This window comes from Molothrus aeneus, chromosome Z (assembly GCF_037042795.1).
Source record: "Molothrus aeneus isolate 106 chromosome Z, BPBGC_Maene_1.0, whole genome shotgun sequence".
Lineage (NCBI taxonomy): Eukaryota > Metazoa > Chordata > Aves > Passeriformes > Icteridae > Molothrus > Molothrus aeneus.
The window spans coordinates 34296751-34312182 of record NC_089680.1 but is presented as its reverse complement, the minus strand read 5'-3'; the positions used below and the strand labels follow the sequence as shown (position 1 = coordinate 34312182).

The window sequence follows — 15432 nt, the reverse complement described above, 5'->3', positions numbered from 1 at the left end:
AGAGCGACTATTGCATTTGCTGAGACATCATTGTTTTTAACTAGCTCTTGGAACTTCTAGTATGGTCACTGTTTGGAATGTACAAATGAAGGAAACTGAGCAGTTAGTGAAAGGAGATCTGCAGACTGCAGCTGGTTGTTAGGAGCAGAGTAGTTTTAAATGCCTACAAATAACACTGCAAGTCATACTCCCTCAGCTGCTACCTCTTCCATAGCTTTTCACATTAATGGCATATTAACCAGGCAAAACAAGATTTACTGGCTGATGTTCCCTGCTCAGGATTGCCAGCACAAGTCGTCCATAAAATGGGCAAATTGAACACTTGCTCTGCTCTCTTTGCATGTATCCAGCCAAGACATTTAGTCACTCAGACAAAATGGTCCTAGATTTTATCTGAGCCTTGTTGACATGTCACATCACATATCAGCCTTGGAGTCCTCACTGTGTACACTGGCATCAGCACTGCCTACAGCAAACTGACTTTGGTACATCTTTCCATGACAAAACTAGCCAGGCTTCTCCTAATGTATGCAGCTAAATGAAGGATTGCTGGTAATCTATTTTTGTTCTTGGAAGTAGATTATGATTTTATTTGGCATGGCAATAGAAGAGCAGGGCAAGTGCTGTGAGCTGCCTATGGCAGCCAGACATTGTGGTCTTCAAGGTCTAAGGTCCTTCCACTGTAGGAAGAGGCTGTTTGTTGTGAGAGTCTGTAAGTGCCCTCTGAAACACTTTATGTGATTTCTGCTGAACAAGGAGATGAAAATGGCTTGCTGTGCTGTGTTATGAGCCTGTAATGTCGTAATGACGAAGTGAAGTTCGGGGACAAGTAGGGCCTTTCTTAAGTTTCCTAATCATTCCAGCAAATTCTCAGCTTAGCAAAGGCAGGAAGGCAGTTGCTCAGGAAAACATTATGCATGCCTCATTTAATAAGCTCCAGATGGATAGGTAGGCTTTACCTTATCTCAACAGTGAGTACATACTAAAATTGTATCACATGGAATTAAGGTGTTTCAATGTACTTTTAGCGTTAGTGTACTTTTCTGATTCATTGTAAACAAGCCCTTAGGTAATGGATCTGGAGACAGGAACAGCATCTTATTTCAATTAGCAATATTAGTGAAGGCAATAGGCTTGCTTCTATGAAAAATATCTCTGCATTTGAAAAAGCTGATCCTTATATTTTAAATCTCTGTGACAGTAGCATGCATGTTAAATTACCTGACTTTCTGGCATATTACTTACTTTTCCTGGACATATGTGTGATTCACATACTTTTGTGTCTATATATTTTTATTGACATTTATCGCCTTAAAACGAAAGAGGAATTAAATCTATGTCATAAGTATGTCACACTGTAAGGATGAATGCTTGCACTTTGATATTTGTGCACATAAGTATGCATATACATATGTGTATATATGTACATGAGACATTGATTTATATACATATACGTCTCATATAATATTTCAGATTTAGGCTTTTGTGGATCAATTGTGTGTGTTTGTATGTATGGGTATACACAAAACTCTTACTTGTTTTATGATTATATTAACACATAAAGACATGGCTGAACTAGAGGCAAAATAGTTTATATAGTAAAAATAGATATGTGATGGAAAAGAACACAACCACACCCTGGCAATTTCCCATTTTTTCAAAGTATGACAAGAAAATGTCTGCATAGTTCTAAAATGCTGAACAGCCCGACAAGAACAGTGCCATTAACATTTGAATGTCTTAAAAAGCAATTTATGAATATTCACATCTTAGAGGATTTCTCTCCCAAAGGTCTCTTGGTTGTGCAAGGGCTTAATTCAAGATGGTTTCTGTCAAAGATAAAGAAAGAACTTGAAACTGGAACAATTGTTTTTCTTATTTAATACAATTTTGACACACCTAAATGGGTGGTTTTCAGATGAAGGTGCCTACTACTCATAAAGAACTGTGGAAATCATAGGAGAGAGCAACCAAAGCTTGAAAATATTTTAAAATGTATCCCTCGTACTAGTAATGGCATCATGTTCACGAACTACTCATGAGAAAGTATTTTAAAAGACTGTGCCACTAAACCTTACCTAAACTTCTCCACAGGTTTTCATTGCTAAATTAAGAATTTATTGCCTTTTGTGTAGTAGAAAATGACCATCACCTTTCTATATAACATGGCTGGCAAAAAGTGACAATACAAAGTACCTTGCAGAGGAATCCACAAATCAACAAACTTCAGAAAATTAGCCACTATACACTATACAGATGCACTAGAAAAAAAGTCTCAGAACTGCCTTGCAAGGAGCAGGCCTTGCATTTGAATTAATCTCCCAAATACCACTTATCAATCTAATAATGCAAAATGGGAAGACAGCATTGATTAAATATTCCTGTCTATTGCATAGTAGTCAATGCTGGTGTATATGTTCAAAAATCCTTTAGATAATTACAGCATTTACACTTCCTTGAAGATTCTCTCCCACATCTGTTTTTAAACAACAGGTCCAGTGTTAAACTTAAAATCCAAAGCAGACCTCCCCTGTACTAACAAACACTCATTAGAATGAAACTTTGCTGACACAGCCTGAATAAACTTCATGAATACTGACAAATTTAACATGATTTATATCAGTGACCAAAAGAATTAATGGAAATTAATTATTTTGGGTTTTCTTCATACTCTTTAAAATGTGATATATTACACTAAGTATGACACATTCTCATGAGAATTACATGCATAGAACTCATCAACTGTTATTCACTACACTGAACTGGCACAGGTAAAACACAGCAAAGGGTAGGAGAATAATTATTTCATTAAAAAAATAATCCATCTCTTGCACAGATTGGGTACTAACAAGGGACCTCCAAGTCATGTTTAAAAAATAATCCTGGAAACTACATTCTTCATGGAGACAGTAGCAACGTTATTTTTAAAGCTGACAGTTCTTGCTGGTTCATCCTCTATACATTCATGTTAGCAGCTGTTTTCTCACCAGTGGTTTAACTGATTAAAATAATTTTATATCCTAAAACCAGTTCATCCCACTTGTATTTAGTTTGGGTTTTCCTCCTTCTTAGTTCTCATTAATAATGTCACTCAAGTCAAAACCTTTTTCTCCATTCCTATCAGTTGATCTAATTAAAGGTATCACCTTTTCTACAAACTTTGTGTAATTTAGATCCCACAGTGTCAAAATTCATTGAAGGTCTGTCTCACCTGAGCTGTGTGCAGGTTTAATCTGAATGTATGCTGTTTTATCACAGCAGTTAGAGATATGTTCTTGGAAATGGGTTGAGTTGATGCTGTCATGATAGTCAGATGTATATTCTGCTACATTGCTGATAGCATAGCTAATCAGAAGCCCTTTCACTTTAGTTCAAGAAAGTACAATACTTTTAATATTTTTTTCTAAAAATAGAAATAATTACACCTCTAGAATAAAGTGTGTTTCTCAAAGTACTTGGTAAAGCCAAGCTCTCTGTTGAGCACTTTTGCTTTTTTGTAGGAATAGAAATGAGTTAACAGACAATGTTTTCACTTTTGTGGCCTGGAAAGAGACTATTTTGGAATAATGCTCTAGAATATACCTGCCATGTAAAAATGTATAAAAATATCCTTTGATGGAGGAAAACAGTAGATGAAACCTGTGAATTAAAACATAAAAAATTATTGTTTACGTCTACCATGCCTTAGAACATAGGACAGATATAACTGAAAAAAATACCTATTTGAGATTTAAAAAATACTCTGAAACCATTCTTGTCAAAGGAAAATTAAAAAGATCTATAATGTTTTTATAAGGTTTTCAGTGATACTAGTGATATTAGTGATAAAGTGCAATTTTAAATATTTTGTTTGTTCAAAGGGAAAGGGTTATAATATTTGTAAAAGAAGAACATTTTAATACTTAGAATTATATCATCTCTATTGATTGTGTGAGGAGGAAAAAGGCAACACAAAAGTAAAAAAGGGGAACTGCAGACTTCATAAAGAAGAAAAATGGGGAAGACAAAATTATTCTTTTTTAATTGAACTTAAAATTGAATTTCATATGTAATGAAAGAAATCTGCATTTGCTCTAACAGATTCTGAAAAAAGTAATTCTTTTTCCCAGAATGAAAAATCTTTTATCATGAACCATATTTTGCAGATGGAAGGCAAAAGGATTTTTTAAACTCTCCTAAAAATGGTCCATGGTGGCTTTTCTAGAAATCAAAAACTCTTTTCTTAAAGTACAATCTGTCAGTTTCGCTGGCCTAGAGATAGAATAGTTCATCTCACTGGAGTTTTTGCATGTCCTTCCTTAAAAAGGATTTACCTTGTGATTCTAAATATAGTAGTCCATAAGAAATTCAATTTGAAATATCATTGAACCAACATTGTAGCCAAGAATTCACACATTGTTAGCATTTATTTTTACATTATTGACATTATTCACAGAAAAAGACATGGGAAAGGTAAAAAATGTATGTGTACATACACACAACATTGTGCTAAAGACTAAGAGATTTGTATTGTCAGCATTAATTGTCAAAATAGAGGTAAGCCGTAAAATGTAAAATAAATGCAATTCATCCTACAATTAGAGAAATCTGGTTTTATTTAATGCTTGTGTGATGATGGGTCCTATAGAGCTAGCATAATTGACTTTCCATAGAAAACTATTCCCAGATCTGATTAGAAGTTGGTACAGCATTCTTTTTGGATTTTTATTTGGACACAAACAACCTCAACAGCATTAATTGCTACCCTTCTAGGATCCAGGAACTTAGCAAAGGCAATCCAAAACTACCATCAGGGCATAGGCAATGTACTGAGCACATGGCTTATTTTAGGCAACTTCGCAGTTGGCTTTTTCTGCCAACTTCGTGTATAACTCTTTGTCTTAAACTAGTCAGCAGAAGATTTTTGGTAATGATCTACAGATGTCAGTGTCCTCACATAGTCTGGCTTCATTTTCATTCCTTTCTCTTTGTTTTCACCAGAACAAGATTTATGTGGTGGCATCAGCTGTCAAAACAGACCCTTAGGCTAAGAGGCTGCAGTATAGCTTAAAATCAGTGTTAAGGAGACTGTCCAGGAGCAAAGCAGTCCAAATCAGGAAAGGGTAAAAGAACCTTAACACGACCTTTTTGTCTTTTCTCCTCCTCCATGTCCCAAGTGTTCCTCAGAATTCACCAGCTCTCCCATGCTAACCAAGGAAGATAAATACAAGCAAAAAGTTACAATATAATGGTTAAAAATAACTCTAAAACATTCCTAACAATGTCTAGAACACAGAATATAAAAAATAGGTTCTGGTGTTACCAAGGTTTTCTCTTGGTACTTGCATAATAATTAATCACTTTGATTTTACTGTTTGAGAAACAAAGAAACCAAATACAGAGAAAACTTATTTGTATGGTGTATTTAGACAGTGTATATTTGGGATTGTACTGAATAGAAGTTGTTTACTTAGTTTATCTTCAAATATGGTAGATACTCGTGATGCATTTAGAAGTTATAGCAACACACTTCTAAGACTTAATTGCCACTGAATTATGACAGTTTTGTGTTAATTTCACCAGTATAAATTCATCCAGTTGTCAACCACATAAATTCAGAAAATGCTACAGTAAGATATTTCGGCAAATTTAAATTATGGGATACTTAAAATAAACTTCAATATATACTTGTTAGAGAAAAAATTACTTATTGCCTCTTTGTGTCATTCAGGTGGATATTACTTCCACTAATTATTATTTAATATTTGTATTGCAATCATGCCCAGAAGTTCCACTTCAAATCAATTTGAAATCCACCATTCAAGTCACTACCTGAGCATTTAATAAGCAGAAGTGCTTACCCCAGAGGCCTTTCAATCTATTTCCTGGAAAAGTGGAAACATGCAATCATAATGAACAACAGTAGTAAGAATAGGGAAAAGCAGCAATTAAACCCTGTCACTCAGAAGAAACTATGTAGTAATTGTTCAGACCACTTAACTCCTGAGAGACAAACATACAGGTGACTGTTTCACCAAATGTTCTTTTGATTTAGGTGCATATTGTTGCAGTATTTACTAGTGTTCCTATTCAAATATAAAAATAGAAATTAAAATGAGAGGAGTTTGGGCTTGATGTCCCACGTTAAAGTGTATATAAAGGATTTGTTTAAACGTTCAGTGGGATCAGATGCATAGTCTTACTTGAAAGACTCATTATGTAACTCTGTATTTTGTCCTTTGTGCACCTAATCTGTAATTATTTGGTAACTGGGATACCATCTCTGGGAATTAATATTGCTGGGGACCTCTGCTGGAGCTGTAATCTAAATACTGTCTTGATATTTATAGCACATTCAGATCCCTAGGATAACTTCTGGTATTTTCTTAATTTGTATAGATAGTTATATCTTGTCTGTGCAAAATGTCTTCAGTAGTTATGCTCCAGCTAGCTGTAGTTTCAGCAGACTTTGGATAGGCTTTTATTGTGATAGCTAAAATTGTAACTGAAACAGCATCTTACATTGCAACTTATGTTAACAACTATGGGGGATTCACCACCTGAGCAACAGCTACTATAATATATATACTATATACTACTTCTCACACCCATCTATTACTCTGCTGCATACTCTGCTGGGAAATTTGCAGTATACATTTCCAAAAAATATTTTCACATTAAAAAGTTGTGATAATTCACATAGGAAAGTGCCTCGAAGAGTTCATGATGGAGGGCATCAGTTGCAGAGAGCTAATCACATTAATTATGATATGTTATGTGATTTATGACACAAATGATCAATCATTTGCAAGAGATTAAAAAAAAAATTAGTAATTTTATTATAGACACAGTGTAGGGCACCAATGCAGGGCACTGTAGTGAGAAATTCTAAAGCTGTCATCAGTGGGGGTAAAGTTCTCTTGCTTGGCCTTAGTCCAAAGCTGACTCATTTGAAGAAATTGGCTTTTCCGAACAAGAAGAAATAGAAGCGATTTAATGTTTTGGGCAATATCTATATATACACATACAATTCTCTTTTTTATAAACTCTGATGACTACATTTGATTTAGTTTAATTATTTAAATTTAGGCAGAGATGTAGTCCCCAAAGTAGGGCTGAATGTTCTGCGAAGACGGAGAAAAGTAAAGAAACAGTAAGTGAATATTATTATCCTAGTAGAAATGCATGCTTCTTTTTTGAATCTGGATACAAGCTGGATATTTGAACATACAATTCCCATATACAGGCAAGAAGTTTAAAATTAATAACACTATTGTTAAACAGAGTGGACTTTTATAAAAATTTGATCATCTCTATGTTTTGTTGAGAAATATTAAACCCTTCATGCAAAACCCTATAAGAAAATAGATAAAGCAAGCAATGATCCTCAACAGGAAGTATCAATGTGAGTTACTGTCAAGGACTGGTAGGGGTATAAAGGACTTTTCTCATCTAGTTGTACGTTAAAATCAGGGACAGGTCAATAGGAACATGACATACCATTTTACCTTACTGTTCAATGGCACTTCTTAGCATTTTGCCAATTTCTCAGTAAACAGATTATCATCACAAAACACTGTTCCATTTTAGTTGGTAGCAGTCCCAGTAGAGTAGCCAGGGATTAAATTAGCGTGAAAACAAAACTACCTCTTTCCTTAGATATGGTCTCTGCTGAGCACAATTAAGGAGCATAAGGTGAGCAGCATGTACAATTCCACCCTGCTGTCAGCTTCATGTGCTGTTATGGCTGAGCACAACTCCAGGCTCCAGAACTGTTAAAATGGCATATTGCATACACAATAGGTTATCAAATACCCATTTCAAACAATCCAGGAAATTAAACAGAAACTCAGTGTTTCTGTTTGAATCACAACTGTACTACTGCAATCCAAACCCAACCGATACCAAAGCCGTGTGACCTATGCACTGCCGGCTTTTCAAGCATGTATTTGTACATGACTCTGTCAGTCAACACGCATTTTCAGTACCATTGTATTGTACTGACAGTGTTGAAATACTTGGAAGTACAGCAATGTTCCAGGGTTTACGTGAAACATTGTGACAATATGTGCGGCATTATTTTAATTGTTGTTGTTTGCATCCAAGTTTAACGTAGCACACCCAAACACCAAAGCGTGGGTGGACGCTGTCAGTTTTTCCCTTGGGTGTGTTCGTTCCCTCAGACCCTTGGTAGCTCCGAGTCAGGCAGCACAAGGTGCGGGAGCAGGGGGGGGATGGCCACGAAGGCGCAAAGGCAGCACCTGACGGCGTGAGCCGGCGCCTCAGCGCTTTCTACAGAGGGTGTGCAACCATTAAATAACGAAGCTGAGCTGTTAACGAGGAAACTTCTGTCATTCAGGACTGAATTTGCCCGTAGCTTGCCTGCAGAAGACAAACTAGGACAGGCCCCACGCCGAGCAGCAGCGGGAGGAGCCACTCCGCAGCGGCGAGACACAGCCCCCGCCCGGCGCCCCTCCCGCCGGCCCGCGCCCACCCCAGACCCGCGCCGGCGCCCCCCGCCCCGCCCCGCCTCGCTCTGCCCCTGCACAACCCGCCCCCGCCGGGCCCCATTGGCCGCTTCGCCCGTCCCTCACAGATTTCCCCCAGCTCGGCCCCCCGCCCGGCGCTGTCCGCCCGTCCCTCCTCCCACCCGGCACAGCCAGTGTGGGCGCGCCCGCCGCGCCTGCCTGCTCCTGCTGCTGCTCCCGTTCCCGCCCGCCCGCCTCCGCCTCCGCCAGGTCTCGGCCGGGGCTCTGCTCCCGCTCCGCCCCCCGTGCCGCTGCAGTGCCTCCCCCGTCTGGCCAGCGGTGCGCGGCGCCGGCAGCAGCAGGGGCGCGGCGGCTTCGCCCGCGGCCACCTCCCCTTTCCCCCGCCGCGTGTCTGCCCGCGACGTTCATTCCCCCTTCCCACAGCTCCGCCGCCTCCCCTGGCCCCCCGCTGCCGAGGCCGGGGAGGGGGGTGGGAGGCTGAAACCGCGGGAGAAGGGGGAAGTGGGCGAGAGGAGGCGGGGAGCGAGGGCGGCGGCGGCGGCGGGCAGGTGAGGCAGGCGGCCATGCCGCTTCTCTTCAGCCCTTGGCGGTGGCGGCCGCGCTCCGGCAGCGCGACCACGGGTGCGCAACCGGGGGGCACCGGCGGTGCCCATCGCGCCGGGGGGCGGGCAGACGGGCGAGGGGCGGCGGCGGGCGGGCCGGCCCAGGCCAGGCCGGGCCGCGCTGGGTGGCGGGGGGCGCTGCGGTGTCGCCGCCGGGCGGGGCCGGCGCGACGTGGGGCCGGCCGCGGGGCAGAGCTCGGCGGGGGCCGGGAGGAGCCCGGCTGCTCTGGTGCCCTCTCCCCGTGCACATGAACTCCCTCGTCCTCGGCGAAAGCTGCTAACGTTCCTTCTCCTACTCTCCCCGCCCTCTCCCTCCCTGAAGAAGAAAACTCGATTGGATTTAACTTGGGGTCGGAAGAAACTCCTGCCTGCTGGATCTGGTTTAGACGCCCCGACAGCTAAGGTAAATAGGGAAGGCTTGGGATCAGCAGCAGCAAAAACAGCAGAAAAATCCTTCCTCTGGGAAGGGGGTGGAGAAAAAAGCAAGGAGTTCAGGCTTCGTTTTATATCCTGTTTTTGGCCTTTATATTTTGTCTCTCTTTTCCGCCTTGGCCTGCACAGTTTAACTGCTCATTGTATTTCTCCCCGTCTCGCCTGAACGTGTGAACCGAGGCGCTGGTTTCATGGAGGCAGGGAAAGAGTCTGTGAGACCGAAAGTTTTTAATCTCATCGGACACAGAAGTTTCTTTGTTCGGTCCGAGAAGGCACTGAGCTGAAGCTGCTCGACTGCGTAACTGCTTCTTCAGCTCCCTCCCTTCCAAAACGTTTGGTAACCCTGCAAGTACAATTAACTTATCGGGAAATGAGAAAGTCATAAAGGAGGTAATATATTTTATTTAATCGCAAGCTCTTGAGGCTTCGTGCTTATGTCTGCCTTGTTTTCTGGAATATCGGTTAGTGTCTGGCCGGACTTCTTCAGGATTGCTCTTAAGTTTCTTTATAAAAATATGCCCCCCTGGTCATCTGTAAATGTCGCAGTTTTTCCACCTTCGATTGCTACAGTCACCCGTCTTCTTCCCCTTTACCCTCTCTGTTCTCAAAGCGACGAGGTGGACTGCTTGTTTTTCAGCTTGTATAGCAGAGGTCTGTCCTGCATTTTGATCCTGGCAAAGTTCATCTTAAGAACTTTCATTTAAAACAAAATACAGAGCAATACCAAAGCAGATAGGTAGTTATCTGACTTTTTAAAGTGCATGCAATTGAAGCTGTTAATGCAGCCTTGTTTGGTTTTGGTGACCACTTTCCCCTTTCTAATTTTTGAAAGAACTCCTTTTCGAAGCTGTTGAAGGGCAAATTAAATGTGACGTTTTAGTGTAGGATTTTGTACCTCTAGTGCTTGTTACACCAACTAACTAGATGGAAGTTTATTTCTCATGCATCAAAGAGACAATTATAGGTTAGTTCTTTTGTGAAGGCAAGGAGTTTCTCATATTGTGAATGTTTAGAACGAGGTCGAAGCCATAACTCTGGAATGTTTGTTCCTGTTTGTGAAACTCACAAGCAACATGTTGGTCAGATAGGATGTGTATGCTTCAGTCTTGCCAATGTGTGACATGTATTGGTATTTGGGAGTCTTGGACAAAGTAATTTCTGTGCAAAATTTTTAACACTCCTACACAGGTAGATCTTTAACATCGTGGAGTAATTTAGTGATTTAAGAAAAAATAATCCAACTAGATCTGTTTGATATACTGTAAGGAAAAATGTTAACATATAAATGCCTAAAGCATGTTCAGTGGCTGATAACAAATAAATTATTTGACTTGCAATATATAGACTTACCTTTCCAAGCAGCAGTAAGGGTTATTCTTAGGCATCAGAAAGATCTGGACAAAATAAATGGCAGTGAACTTTGCTTTCCTTATGTGGCTGATGCTTGGCAGAAAGTCTGAATAGAGTAATCCTTATACAAAGAACCATCCCTTTCCAGAGCAGTGTTTCAGTCCCAACAATGACTTGAGATTCTTGAGGGGAGGGTGAGGAGTTGTAGCCGTGCATGACAAATTTAGTTGTAAACCAGTATGTTCATAATCAAGGCAATTTTGTTTCTTTTCAGGCCTTTTGTGTCTCTCATGATGCACTTGATATTTTTCAATGCCATGTAGAAGAATAGTTCCTTGTAGTGGAGGCACAACTTTTTACGCTAGTGTTTTGTCACCATGGTAGCTATGGATAAGGTCCTTTTTTAATGATGAAAGTGTAATTCAGTACTGCTTACAGCTCATGGTTATATCACTGAATGCCATTATGTCATTAACATAGTTTGGGAGTAACATGAAGGGATGTGTTCTTTCTTCAGATCAACAATCACAACTAAAAATCAGTCTGACATTGGTATTTTTATTATGAACAAAATTATTTAACGTTACACATGGTAGCTCATGTGCTTGAAACAGCACTTTTATAGCTGTGTGTTGATGGCTTGGGGAAATGTTCTTTTGACCTGACTGGTTCTTATTCATGAATTAAATTAAGCTTGAGTAAACATCCCTAATTTTAAGAAGGTATGCTTGCAATCAAAGAGGTAGAAGTTGCAGTATATAGCATACTATGGAATGTGATTATCATTAAGATGATTATTATATTACTCAAATATGAATATATCTGTCTTATGCATAGGCTGCATAGTAGACAAGGCTTAGTGTAAACACAAAGCTCTGTAGGGTATCAATTTGCACATCATGTTCCTATAGAATGGATAAAGGGTCTCTGGGGAGAAAATACTAAGGATAGTTTCTAAGTGTATTAAGTTGGTGGTCTCAGAAAACTGTTATGATTTGTTCTCGGTGGAATTTGTTGAGAGTCTTTAGTCCCAGTCATTAAGAGCCATGCTTGGAAGATCAAAGCTAAGGAAGGCTTGCACATGTGTAACATACATTATACCTCACATGTTAGCAGTAGGTCCTAGAAATAGAAGGGGATGGGAGCAAATTTGTCAGCTGGGCTTTCCGGTAGGGCTGTAATGAATCACTGTCTGTCTGCTCTGCATTCTTGTTTTGTTTTTGTCCTTCCTGCTCCTAAGCAAAAAGGAAAATCCTTTTGGGAAAATGTTATGTAAAGATCAAATAGTTGGTATGTCATATCTTCAGCAGATTCTCCCTATAGAATAACCTGATCTACTGAAGAAGTGCCTGACATTTAATCCACGTAGAGGAATTAGAAATCTAACCTTTTCCAAATGAGTTACTAGTGAAGTTGGCGGAAGAGTTACTCATACGGACATCAAAATAGTAGACAGTATTCCTATGTGAGCATGCAAATGTTCGTGGTGACATTTGAAATAGAATAGTTAAATGAAGATCATCTAGAAAATGAAGATTTCTAAACATTGCTATTTTACCTTGTCACTTTTTGAGTAAGTGCACCAATGTGTCAAAAGACACTTTTCATATCAGAATGAAAACATTGAAGATAGTTTGAGTAGTAAATAGTCTGTATTTAACCATTGGTAACGGGACTTTTTTTAGGATCTTTTTAGTTGTGAAAAGGTTACTTCACTGAAATACATCTTTCACATTAAACTAAAAATACAGTGTTTGGATGTTGAGTTAAATTTTAAAAATGTAAGGTTTCAAAATAAGGATGCTGATTTAGGAGAGATTTAATGTATCTCCCATCTAATTAAAATCGAGAAAATTGTTATGCTGGAATCAATAGTTTTTTCTTTTATAGTAATCTCACGATAATTAGGCTTTTTCTGCTGGCTTGCCTTCATTGTTGCCAGATGAAAAATCGTTTGCACCTGGTGGGCTAATACAATGCTTATTCTTCAAAAACCACTGGCCTATGGAGCTGCACAATACATATTCTTTAGGAAGAAAGCAACCAACCCAGTTGTGCCAACTTTTACCAATTCCCAAGCAGTCAGATATGACTTTGGGGTTGATGACCACCAGGGACCACCAAAGAGACTCCCAGGACAGAAAGACACATGTGGAAAGGGGAGGGAAAATATGTTAATGATTTTGGGGAAATGGTTATCATATGTATGTTTATTCCAGGAAATCAATGAACATGTATGTAAAATATAGTATATAAACAGGAGGTTTTTCTCAGCATGCATGGTATTTTGGAGGAGATATCCTCTTGTGCATCCAGCCACATAAATAATGCCTGCTTCTTAATACTGCCTTGGTGGTAAGGAGTTTCTTATTTTTACTGATTTTTGGTAACAGTTTTGATGACCCAGATGGGACCTAGTCCTGAATTTCAGTGGATACAAAGGAACATCATCAAAGTCATCTTTTTTTAAGATACTTGTTTCTCTGATGCTTGAATTTCAGTACAGGTGTTTGAGTTATTACTCTTTGTACTTTCTGTAAAGGGGATTCAGAAGCATGATATTTCAACACTAGGCTGCAATTCCACCTTCAAAAATGCATTGTAACTTCTCATAATTGAGAAATAAAACTGAACAAACCTCTTCCTTTGGTCTAAATGAAGCCAAACTGAAGTGTACTTGTGTTGGAGAACACCAGCATTGCAGCTGTCCTGCCTAGGGTAAAAAGTTAAAGTTAAAAGTTTAAGTTAAAAAGTAGATTAGGTTTTTTTTCTGTTCTTGGAAGGAATTTGTAGATACTTGACACTAAGTGATCATGTAGGAACAAAGAGTGATGATTAAGCAGAGTCTGAGGGCAATCTGAACAATCTTGGCTGCTGTGGAGATCCTGGCAGTTGTAATAATGTCAGAAGGTAACTGAGCCTCATAAGGCTCAATTTTATTAGATAAGATGGTTTGTATAGGTTGGGATGTAATTGTCTTGCTGTGAGCTTGTAGTGCTCAAGGGCTACTTCTTGTGTCAGTTGTCTGCAGCCAGCTTTAGGAATGAAAAAAGCTCAGAGATGGTTTGAAGTATTAGTAAAACTCACAAATACTTGAAGTGAAACATCTATAATTTAGGTCTTAATTTGGAATGGGTGATATTTTCCTGCAAAGTGGCCAGGGCTCTATTCTCCTTGCTGGGGAAAGCTCCAATCCCAATAAATAAATAAATTCAAAATATTTGAAGTTCTGGTGTTGCGTTAAAGATAGATGCAGAAGGACAGTCTTGTTTGTTTGAAGTAATGTGCTTTGGGTTTCACTGCTGTGTTTAGAGTCTTCTCACCGGTTTTCCGCTTTCAGTTGGCATGAGTAGTTCCTGTAGCAACTGCATAAGGGGTTCCATCTCCGCAGACAGTTATGGAAGAGAAGTTTCATGTTCTTCCTTTGTCCCATGATATGGGGTATGTGATTAGTATGTTTGCAGAAATTATTTCTTCTGCATTCTTTGCCTTCCTTGTCATTTTTCAATACATACCGTCTAAAACTTCCAAGTTTTAAGAAACAGAGGAGAGGGCATAGGTGCTTTGAGCTATATCAGTGCATCCACAGAAACATCTGAAATGCAGTGCCAGATGATTGAATGTCATTCACAGGCTTGGTCATCTAGAATGACTGTAGAAATCATTGTAAGTGTTTGAATGGTGGAAAGTGTTTCCAGGCTTGTCTAGAAGACTTCTGATAGACTGCTAAGGTTTGAGAGCTGCTGCTTTTTCCCTATGTGGCTGTTGTCTTCCTGGCATTACTCTATCAGAGAGGAGAAGTCATAATTTAGAAGATCAATCAATTTGTCAATTTGATCAAGTTACTGCAGGTCTTTTGTCTTACAGGTAACCCTGAAGATAACATGAATTTTTATATTTGAAACTGGGTATCCAAGAACATTTATTATTGGGAATCATAGGGTTTTTTTGTCTGTGGAAAGATGTTGCTTAAAAATCTGCATGTGCTTATGCGCTCTCATGGTGCAATGAAACAACAAAAAAGCTTGGCTGCAGTGGTATTTACAAGACTGAGGCCTGTATTTTCAGTAAAATTAGACTGAAAAGTGTGTCAGCATAGCAGTCTAAATCATTAGTGACTTAAATGCTTTGTAAATGCTTGCTTTCCCTGCTTATGCTACTGAGTACGATATTTAGATGTTTCGTGTACTTAGGTTCTGCTTTGGCATTTGAGATGGGTCTACTTGATGGAGGACCAGTGAACGTGCAGACAGCAGATAATGTTCACTGGTCTCCTGTTGCTGGTATGTTAGCTTGCTGTGGCATGTTAGTCTGTGGTGGCCTGGAATGTGAGGCTGGTAGTTAGCTCCTTTTAGGAGAACATACTCATTTTGGGTTACTTCTGGTCACAAAATCATATGTGGCGCTAACCCTGGAGCTTTGTTGGTTATTTAATTTCTGAACTGCTCTATATTTTTGGGGGATTGGTAGTAAAATTCATCACTGAGGGGGAAAATTCAAAAGTTCACTTCTTCCTGGTTCATACCTATTCAGTCTTTTTACTATGTCTGCTTTGCTGTAGTAAACTCATACAGGGTGAT

The 15432-nt window shown here is 39.5% G+C and overlaps 1 protein-coding gene across 1 annotated transcript in view; it reads left to right on the top strand.

The window, feature by feature from the left end:
- Nucleotides 1–8981: 8981 nt before the first annotated feature.
- Nucleotides 8982–15432, top strand: part of ERBIN (erbb2 interacting protein) — a 121120-nt gene continuing 114669 nt past the window's right edge. Inside the window, exons 1-2 of the mRNA XM_066568751.1 lie at nucleotides 8982–9016; nucleotides 9393–9473. The gene's annotated coding sequence lies outside the window, so the exon portion shown is untranslated. The remainder of the gene's footprint in view (nucleotides 9017–9392; nucleotides 9474–15432) is intronic.